This window comes from Trichechus manatus, unplaced genomic scaffold, assembly GCF_000243295.1.
Source record: "Trichechus manatus latirostris isolate Lorelei unplaced genomic scaffold, TriManLat1.0 scaffold00010, whole genome shotgun sequence".
Lineage (NCBI taxonomy): Eukaryota > Metazoa > Chordata > Mammalia > Sirenia > Trichechidae > Trichechus > Trichechus manatus.
Window position 1 is genome coordinate 32,921,325 of NW_004443946.1, and position 9,819 is coordinate 32,931,143.

The 9,819-nt window shown below is 42.3% G+C and overlaps 1 pseudogene; it reads right to left on the reverse strand.

The window, feature by feature from the left end:
* Nucleotides 1-3,858: 3,858 nt before the first annotated feature.
* LOC101357436 (suppressor of SWI4 1 homolog pseudogene) lies at nucleotides 3,859-5,212 on the reverse strand (annotated as a pseudogene).
* Nucleotides 5,213-9,819: the final 4,607 nt, after the last annotated feature.

The window sequence follows — 9,819 nt, forward strand, 5'->3', positions numbered from 1 at the left end:
CAAGGAAAAGGCCGTGAATGGCAGGAGGAAGATAGCAAGTAGGGATTCCCAGGGACTTTCAAAGCTCAATCCAAGTGTCACGGACTCTGGGAAGCTTTCCTGCCTGCCCACTTCTGTGTCCCTGTAACTCCTTATATACATCTCACTTATAGCATTTATCGCACAGTTTTGTAATCATTAATTTGCTCATCAGTTTCCCACAATACAGGTTCTGTGAGAGCATCTTCATCTGTCAAACCTCAGAATAAGGCACTTAAAAAAAAAAAAAAGCGGATTATATTAGAATATTCTCTAACCTACCACGCAAAGCTATGTTTAGGTCTCAACTACCTTTCCTGTTTCACCGTGTCCTAATTCCCTCTGTATTCTTCATTCCCTAAACAAATTGGGCTAATATTTTCTTTGAATGAATCTCACAACTACCTGCCTCTGTGTCTTTGGTATGTAATTTTCTCTGCTGGGATTGTCCTTCTCCTAGGACAATATCTGTTAAATTCCTATTTATTTATTTTTTAAGGTCAAACTTAATAGTCACTTTTTTTATAAATACCTTCACTGACTCTTTCATAATATTATCTTCTTTCTCTGAATCCTGCAACATTTAACTCTGCTTCTCCAATAAGCCTTAATCTCAACTTTACTAGAGTTACATATGAACTTGTATTATTCCCCATGTTATAATGAAGGCTCCTTGAAGACAGGGACCTCATTTTATTCACCTTTGTATTTCCTGGGATCCCTTAGCAATGTATCCTACACATTGCATTTCATGCAGGCTTATTGAATGAATGAATGAATGGAAATGAGTTATAAATATTAGATTGATTTGCCTGTCTCACCCCCCAAAAAAAGGAAAGAGGCAGAAGTTAGAAATCAAATTATTATGAAAACTAGAATTATAATGAAAGAAACATTCCATGGAATAGTGGGGTGCAAATATCACTCCTAGCTACTATCTAGTCATTAGTTTCTACAAATCACATTGGAGTTCACGAAGATCTGATAAATTAACAGGATTATTCTAGCTACCCGAGTGATCGGTGGTTCAGTGGTAGAATTCTCTCCTTCCATGTGGGAGGCTGTGTTCAATGCTGGGACAATGCACCCCAAGTGCAGCCAGCACACATCTGTCAGTTGTGGATTGCACGTTGCAATGATGCTGAACAGATTTCAGCTGGAGCTTCCAGACTAACATGGACTAGGAAGAAAGGCTTGGCAATGTACTTCTGAAAATAATTCAATGAAAACCCTATGGATCACAGTGGTCTGATCATAGGTCTGATCTAATGATCACAGTTCATCATAGGGATAGCACAGGACCCGGCAGCATTTCATTCAGTTGTGCACGGGGTCGTCATGAATTAGGTAGACTCAATGACAGCTAACAACAACAACAACATTCCAGGTAGCCATGTAAAACTGCTACTAGTAACCCTCATTTTCACCTAGTCTCATTCAATCCTTAGTGTTGTTCTCATTGCTGTTACTAGATGTTGTCCAGTCAATTCAGACTCATAGTGATCCTATACACAAGAGAACGAAACACTCACTGCCTAGTCCTGAGCTATCCTCATAATCGTTGCTATGTTTGAGCCCATTGTTGCAGCCACTGTGGCAATCCATCTCATAGAGGGTCTTCCTCTTTTTCAATGACCCTCTATCAAGCATGATGTCTTTCTCCAGGGACTGATCCCTCCTGCTAACATGCCCGAAGTAAGTGAGATGAAATCTTGCCATCCTCACTTCTAAGGAGCGTTCTGGCTGTACTTCTTCCAAGACAGATTTGGTCTTTCTTCTGGCACTCCACGGTATACTCAATATTCGTCACCAACACCATAATTCAAAGACATGACTTCTTCTTCAGTCTTCTTATTTATTGTCCAGCTTTCACATGCCTATGAGGTGATTGAAAACACCATGGCTTGGGTGACATTCTCAGAGTGACATCTTTGCTTTTTAACACTTTGAAGAGGTCTTTAACAGCAGATTTGCCCGCTGCAATACATTATTTGATTTCTTAACTGCTGTTTCCATGGGCATTGATTTTGGATACAAGAAAAAAGAAATCCTTGACAACTTCAATATTTTCTCCATTTATCATGATGTTGCTTATTGGTCTAATTGTGAGGATTTTTTTTTTTTTTATGTTGAAGTGTAATTCATACTTTGATCTTCATCAGTAAGTACTTCAAGTTCTCTTCGCTTTCAGCAAGCAAAATTGTGTCATCTGCATATTGCAGGTTGTTAATGAATCTTCCTCCAATCCTAGTGCCACGTTCTTCTTCATATAGTCCAGTTTCTCAGATTATTTGCTCGGCATACAGATTGAATACGTATGTTCAAAGAACACAACCCTGATGCACACCTTTCCTAATTTTAAATCACACAGAATCCCCTTGTTCTGTTCAAATGACTGCCTCTTGGGTCTATGTACAGGTTCTGCATGAGCACAGGTGTTTGGAATTCCCATTTTTGCAAAGTTATCCATAATTTGTTATGATCCACACAGTTGCTTAGATATTTGACAAACCAGGTAATAGTCTAAGAAATGTTAACTGACTTGTTCAAGGCTGCAAAACCTGAAGTGGAAGAGGTGTGTCTTAAACTCCAATCTGCCGGTTCTGCTTACTGGGTTAAATAGTATTCTCCTAAAATGCATGTTCACCCAGAACCTGTGAATGCAACCTTATTTGGAAACAGGGTCTCAGCAGATATAATCAAGATAAGATGAGATCATACTGGATTTGAGTGTGCTTATAAAGAGAGAGAGATACAAAGACATACAAGGAGAAAGAACACCATGTGAAAATGGAGGCAGAGATTAGAGTGATACATCCACAAACCAAGGAACTTCAAAGATCACCAGCAACCATCAGAAGCTAGGAAGAGGCAAGGAAAGATTCTTTCTTAGAGCCTTCAGAGGGAGCGAGGCCTTGCTAACACCTTGATTTCAGAATTCTAGCCTCCAGAACTGGGAGAGAATATTTGGTTACTTTAAGCTACTCAGTTTATGGTAATGCGTTATAGAAGCCCAAGGAAACTAACGCACACTGTACCTATATTTTCACTCATTACCCCATAGTTGAATACAGTCTTTGGTTTCAGACCCAGGAGCTTACATTTGAATTACAACCTGCAGCTCTCCCAAACTGCATGTATGTGTTAGTTAAGTCCACAATAAAAAGCAAACCAAGCCCTTGCATGGAGTGATTCCCACTCAGAGAGACTCTATAAGACAGAATAGAACTGCCCTACAGGGTTTCCAAGGAGGGACTGGTAAATTCCAACTGCTTACCTTTTGGTTAGCAACAATACTTCTGGGAAGTAGAATGTTATGTGATTTGGACATTGTGTGAACACCTAGGTCCCTTGTGCCTGTGGCCCTGGACACAGGCTGGAGGCTGTTGTGCTTGGCACCACCTGGGCAGCTCCCACTGCTGAGGGCTCAGGTGAGTGCTTGGTGATCCTGCCTGGAAGAGCAGCCCCATAAAGGTCCTGGCCAGGAGGCTCCATTGGTAGGGCCAGCAGCAAGAGAGCATCCCAGGGACCCTGCAACCGTGCCCGGTCATGCCTTACCCTGCTGACCTCGTGTCCTCTGGGAGCAAGATCAGGCACCCAGTTCTCCCAGTGGGAGCTGGAGGGTGGACTCACTGCCAAGTCAGGCTGTGGACATCCCCCAGAGAAAGGAAGGGAAAGTTTTGTTTTTGTTTCTTCTCTTTCGGGGAGTGTTAGTCATTTACTGTAGTGGTGGGAGCGGAGTTAGGGAAACAGCTCATTTATAAAAGGAAACCGAGACTGCACACAGAGCCGGGCGGGAGGCCCAGGCAGCGTCTCTCCGTCTCTAACTGGGCCGCTCCGTCAGCCTCGCTGGGGCTCAGGCTTGGCCGCTCTGTTAGGTGGCTGACCGGTGCTGTACATGCCCGGGGCTGCCCCTCTGGGCCCCAGCTTGACCTGGGCTCCATGGGACCTGCCCTTGGGCTTTGGAGGCCTCTGATCCTTTACCCTCTGCTTCTTGCATGGAGGCCCTGTGGGCTGTCTCTGCTCGGTCAGCCCGGGGAACATGTCCTTGTCAGGTTGCTCACCCATCGCCTGCGGAAATACTCAGCTTCATCCTCCTCCCATTCAGGTCAGCCTGACCCTTTGGCCTCCAGCGGAGCTCCAGGATCCTTGGCATCACCGTCCCCATCGGCCTCTGCCCTTACCTCTTCATGCCCACCAGGCTCTTCCTCTTGTGGGCCTCTCGCTGCTCCCGCTTGCGCTGCATGTTCTGGGCCTGCTGGTCCTGCCTCTGGGCCTTCAGCTGCAGCCTCTCTTCCTTGGCCACCAGGATGGCCTGCAGCTCTTCCTCTGTCTTGTGCTCGAAACTATGGAACAGTACGTTCCCTTCCCCGACACCTTCCTGGATCTTGATAAGCTGCAGTGTCATCTGAGGACTGATCTCAGTGAACCGCAGGGTGCTCTGCTGGGCCACCTGTTGCCACACCTAGTGATTGTCGGGGGTAGCTCAGTAAGGTTGTGCTCACTGTTCGGCTGTGCCTCCCTTTCTGGCAGCTCCCCGCCCATTGCCAGCAGCTCGCTTTTGTCCTGCAGACAGCTCATATTGGGGAATTTCTCCTGGAGAAGCTTCTTCAAGTGACTTGCGCCGATGGGAACGACTTTAATGCTATAATGGCGGAAATCCAGATGATGAGAAGGCAGTGCTTGATGGTGTTTAAGTTTACCTTGTGCACGTTGATGGATGGGAACAGGTTGTGGAACATAGTGGGCATGAGCTTCATGTGAATTCCTTGGGGGCAGAAGCTGTGGAGCACCAGGAGGGACAGATAAGCATTCCCCAGAGGGCACGCGCCAGACCACGGATATGTGCAGTGGGACATTGCCCCAACAGACATTGTGCTGTGCATGGCTGTAGTACTTTTGAGGATGATCATGATGAAAATGCTGACTAATGATCTGCTAGCAATGGTGATGGACATGGTCTGATAGGATTATTCATGTTTGCCTCAAGTTGCCTGATAAATAATTTCCATAGATTACACAGAGAACCTAATTATGTTAAGTTACTTGAGAGATCTCCAAATGACCTTCTTGACAAGAACTAACCAGCAGTAATGAGTGGAAAAAATTGTTTTTGTAAACTAGATCATTTCCTCAGCCAAATCTAGAGACGTCTACAGTCCTACTTGAATCTGAATGTTGCATGTATTGTTCAGGAGCTAGACTAGAGCATGTTGCGACAAACTCTCTGCATGGGCTGATATATAGATTTACTAGGAAATAAACTTAAAAAAAAAGAGAGAGAGAGCTGTTTCTGTATGACATAGCTTTATATTTATTAAAACTTGAAATGTTTCTCAAAATGTTGATAAACAAAATTCTTCAACTGGCAAGAAAAAAAAATAATTCTCTTTTCTAATCAAGAGGATTAAAAGACTGTGAGACTATATCCAATACACAAATGTTGTAATTACGATAAATATTTGTCCTTTCTGTTTTCACTACAAATTCAAAAAGCCTAGAGTCTGTGTTTGGCACATGCAGGAGATTACAGCCATCTGCTGGGAGACAAAGCTGTCAATTATAAAGCAACCTGGCTTTCCATTCCATTCCACTTCCAGGTAAAACGCGGCAAACTTAAAGTAGGATTTATTATTATTATTAAAATCAGAAAGCTCCTAGTACTGTATGCCTGTGACCCTGTACTCAGGATCCCGGGAGAGATTCACAAGTCTCTGGACTCCTCCCCATGTTTTAAATTCAAGGTCAACCATGTCTTGATCAGACCATTTAGTACGGCAAACTGCCCTTAGAGAGTGCTATAAGCTCTTTTCCCAGCTGGAACACAAAATGAGGGTTTAGTTCAATTAAGACACATTTTAGGCTAAGGAGAGAAATTATAGAAAGCAGAAATAACTAACTGGAGATAGTGATGTCTTCTGTCAGCTTGGGTGATGAGCATTTAAGAGGGAGGCTTTGAGGTTAAAAACACCAAAAAAGGCCCAGTGAAACATGAAAAGCAAAATTGCCAATAACTTAGGATTCAGCAACATTGAGGAGAGAGAATTCAAAACCATTGCAGAGGAATTTTAATGGAAGAGACAGTGGCCCAAAACTGTGACCATTAAAGACCCAATGGAAGTTAGTTACCCTGTTTTGAGCAGATTCCAGGCCAGAAAATTCACCTTGTTTCCTTGAATTCTTCCTGCAGTTTTACTGGAAGTAGTAATCTTGAATTGTCTTAAAACAGCTAAACTGCCTTTCAATGGAGTGTTCAGAAACTCCTCTATTCCTCAGCAGTAGTGAAGGCAACAATTAGCTTTTAAACATACACCTAACAGTAGAGAATAAAACTTTTCTTGCTTGGATCTGTGTGTGGGTCAGGCCTGAGGACATCTCCGAGGGGCCATTGAGAGCTAACAATTAAGGCTGTGTTTAGATAATGCTAATCATAGTGTTTTCTGAAAAAGTTCTTCCTCCAGGCCAGAGAGAAGTGAAAATGAGTTTGGATCTCCCAAGTGCATCTGATTCCTCACCTCAATTCAATTTAATTCTCTTGCATTTCATAGTGGTTACCCAATCTTGGTCAATAATTTCCCCCACTGACTCTTCCAATTAAGTCAAAAAAAAAAAGAAGAAGCGTATGTTTTGTTGGTGAAGAGCGATCCCACTGAGACCTAATTCATAAATTTGCTCATGCCTTTCAGTTAAATATGAAAATGTTACATAGAAGGATTCCATTTTAATAAATCAGATAATAATTAACGTCAACTGATCCTAGGCCAAGGAAGCAAGTTTGGCTTTCTGGTTCAGGAAGAAGGTTAATTGATATTTCAAAATCACCTTCAACTCTCCAGCTGCCTAGACCCACCTAATTTGGTGACCACTTTATACGACAGCATCCCCAGTGCTTACAGTCATCATCATTTATGTGTTCCGGGTCTTTCTGTTAAGTGAGTTAAACGTTAACCTTAGTGGTAAGGTACCGTCTACTAATCTTCCTGTCTAATGTAGCAGTTCTCAGCTGTAGTGCCACGATACACTGGTGGGATATAAATCAACTGTGTGGTGTATTACCATTAATTTGACACCTATACAGAGTTGTGTTATGTGCCAACGCATGAGCTCCGATTCATGGTGACCCCATGTACAACAGAATGGAAAAAAAATGCGTGATAAGCCCTGATTTAGAAGAAAAAAAAACCTTGGAAGAACCAACACACTTCTCTTCAGAGAAAAAGTACTGGATGAGCAAGTTAAATTCTCTTTGTAAATACAGGTTTACAAAGAGAAAATAATAAAGAAAAGGACTTACAAACAGACTTTTTGACTCTTTACTTTCTTTAACAGCCAAATAACTAATATTAATAAATTATTTTTCTTTGTATAAGTTGAAGAACATTGAATAATATTCCTACAATAATGCCTTCTTTCCTCACCTGTTGAAAGCTCGCTTACTGGGATGGAAGAGTGGGGTTTCAGGTAACACTTCTGACTTGGGCACAGCCATGGACACACCCTGGAAGTCTGTCCTTTATGATAATTTTCTCTGGCATATTTGTCACAGGGACATATTTGAAAACTTCTGGAATAATAAATGTGGCCATGATCAGTTCTCTGAGTTAACACATTTACATTTTAACAATCCTTTCTGAAAATGCAGTCTTGACCCAATGAAGTGCTGTAGCAGAATAACAAGTATTTGGAGAATTGGGGCCTTCCAACGTTCTTCAAAGGAGCGTTGGTGGCACAGTGGTTAAGCGCTTGGCTGCCAACTGAAAGGTCAACAATTCAAACCCACCAGCCTCTCCATGGGAGAAAGATGTGGCAGTCTGCTTCCATAAAGATTATAGCCTTGGAAACCCTGTGGAGCAGTTCTACTCTGTCCTATAGGGTTGCTATGAGTTGGAATTGACCCAACAAGTTAGAATTGACCTCCACAGTTATCTTTTACTCTCACAAAGAAAGTAAGCCTCTTCTAGATCATAAATGCTAGGTGGAGTATAAATTTAGTGGAGAAACTAAAGAGGGGGAAAAAAAAGACGTAACCTCCTCTAGAATATTTTGAATATCACTCTTTGAGTTTTTCTCAGTAAGTCTGTTGTTACAGCTGAGTCATCTCCAACTCACAGCAACCCCACGTATAACAAAATGAAACATTTCCCAGTCCTGTGCTGTCTTCACAATTGTTAGCATGCTCGAGTTTATTGTTGCAGCTACTGTGTATTTTGAGTGCCTTCCAATCTAGGTGGCTCATCTTCAGCCCTATCTTAGACAATATTTCATTGTGATCCATAGGGTTTTCATTGACTAATTTTCAGAAGTAGACTATCAGGCCTTTTTTCCTAGTCTATCTTAGTCTAAAAGTTCCATTGAAACCTGTGCACCATGGGTGACCCTGTTGGTATTTGAATACTGACGAGATAGCTTCTGGCATCATAGCAACACACAAGCCACCACTGTACAACAAACTGACGGGTGGTGGGCAGTAGGTCTACTCGCACAGTAATCATCCCTCAGAGTTCCTTCCATCAGGTACAAAGATTCCAGGTATAGAGTTTCCATCATCTTCAGCTTTGTCCCTTGCAAGGCTCCCTTGCTGCCTCACACTCACTGGAAGGAACCACATGCATCAATCAGCATCATTTTCCCCAGGCTCTGTTTGCAATCAAGAGGGCCAAAGATTTCCTTGTTTATAATTATGCCAGGGAAACATCTCGCTAGAACTAATTCCACATGGAGGATTGCCAACATCACACATCCTCATCCCAACATACAACTCAAAACAAATACACACTTTTAAACAGCAGCCCAGCAGCTGTTTAATAGCCACACAGCAACCCTATACAGAACTGAAAAGCAAAAGCAAATACCAGATCTGATGGAAACTGCAGGGGAAATTTAAGGTGGCAAAATGCAATTACCTGAGTTAGAATATTGAGGTTAAATGACACCTGTGCTCTCTTAGCTAAAAAGTATCCAAGATCTTTACCAGGGTAAATGACTTGGATCTTAGTTTTATGACTCAGTGGGGGAAAGGAAGGCAGGTCTCCAACATCACAGCAGCCACCTCACTTGGAAACCCTGTTTCTCATCCGGCACCACCTGCATGTCCTGTTGGCCAACCCCCAACCAGGCAATGATGCAGCCAAGCCCTGTGAGAGAGGCCAGAAACATAGCAGAAGGTGTCGGGCTTCCTGGCCCCTCGTTGAGACCATCTGGACTCTCCAACACCTGTTCAGGAGGGTTTCCATGGCTTGGTTTACAAATGGAAATGTATCTCGAAACATTCTGGTCCTGTGATGATTATTTGCGTTTACTTTTTGGAAAGTTAATTATGCAACATGATTATCTCTATGCCCATTTTGCTCCCTGGTTACAAACTTTAGATGGCGAAAAATGTGCTTCTTGGTATTTTTTTAGTGGCATGAACAGATGTAAAAGTACTTTCAATTCCTTAATAAAGGTGACATTAGGCCAGATTTGATATTACACTAAGTCCCATATAACATTTAAAAATGAGTTTTTTCAACCATAAAATTACTAATTGATCTGTCTTGTAAAAAGATAAAGGAAATGAATGCCTATTTGAGTTTCATTTCTGTCAGGCTCCCAATTCCTTATTTTATGTAGTGCAAAATGAATTTGAATGAAGCAGCCTCCAAATTTCAAAATATGCCATTACCCTTCCAAAGTAATTGGCATATTTGACTGCCTTTTCCTTTCTTACAGCCTGTCTGACTTTCTAATCTTCAAGTCAATGTTCCATTCAACATGTTCTTTTGTGTGCCATCTCAGAGGAGTAAATTAGAGCGAGGGGAG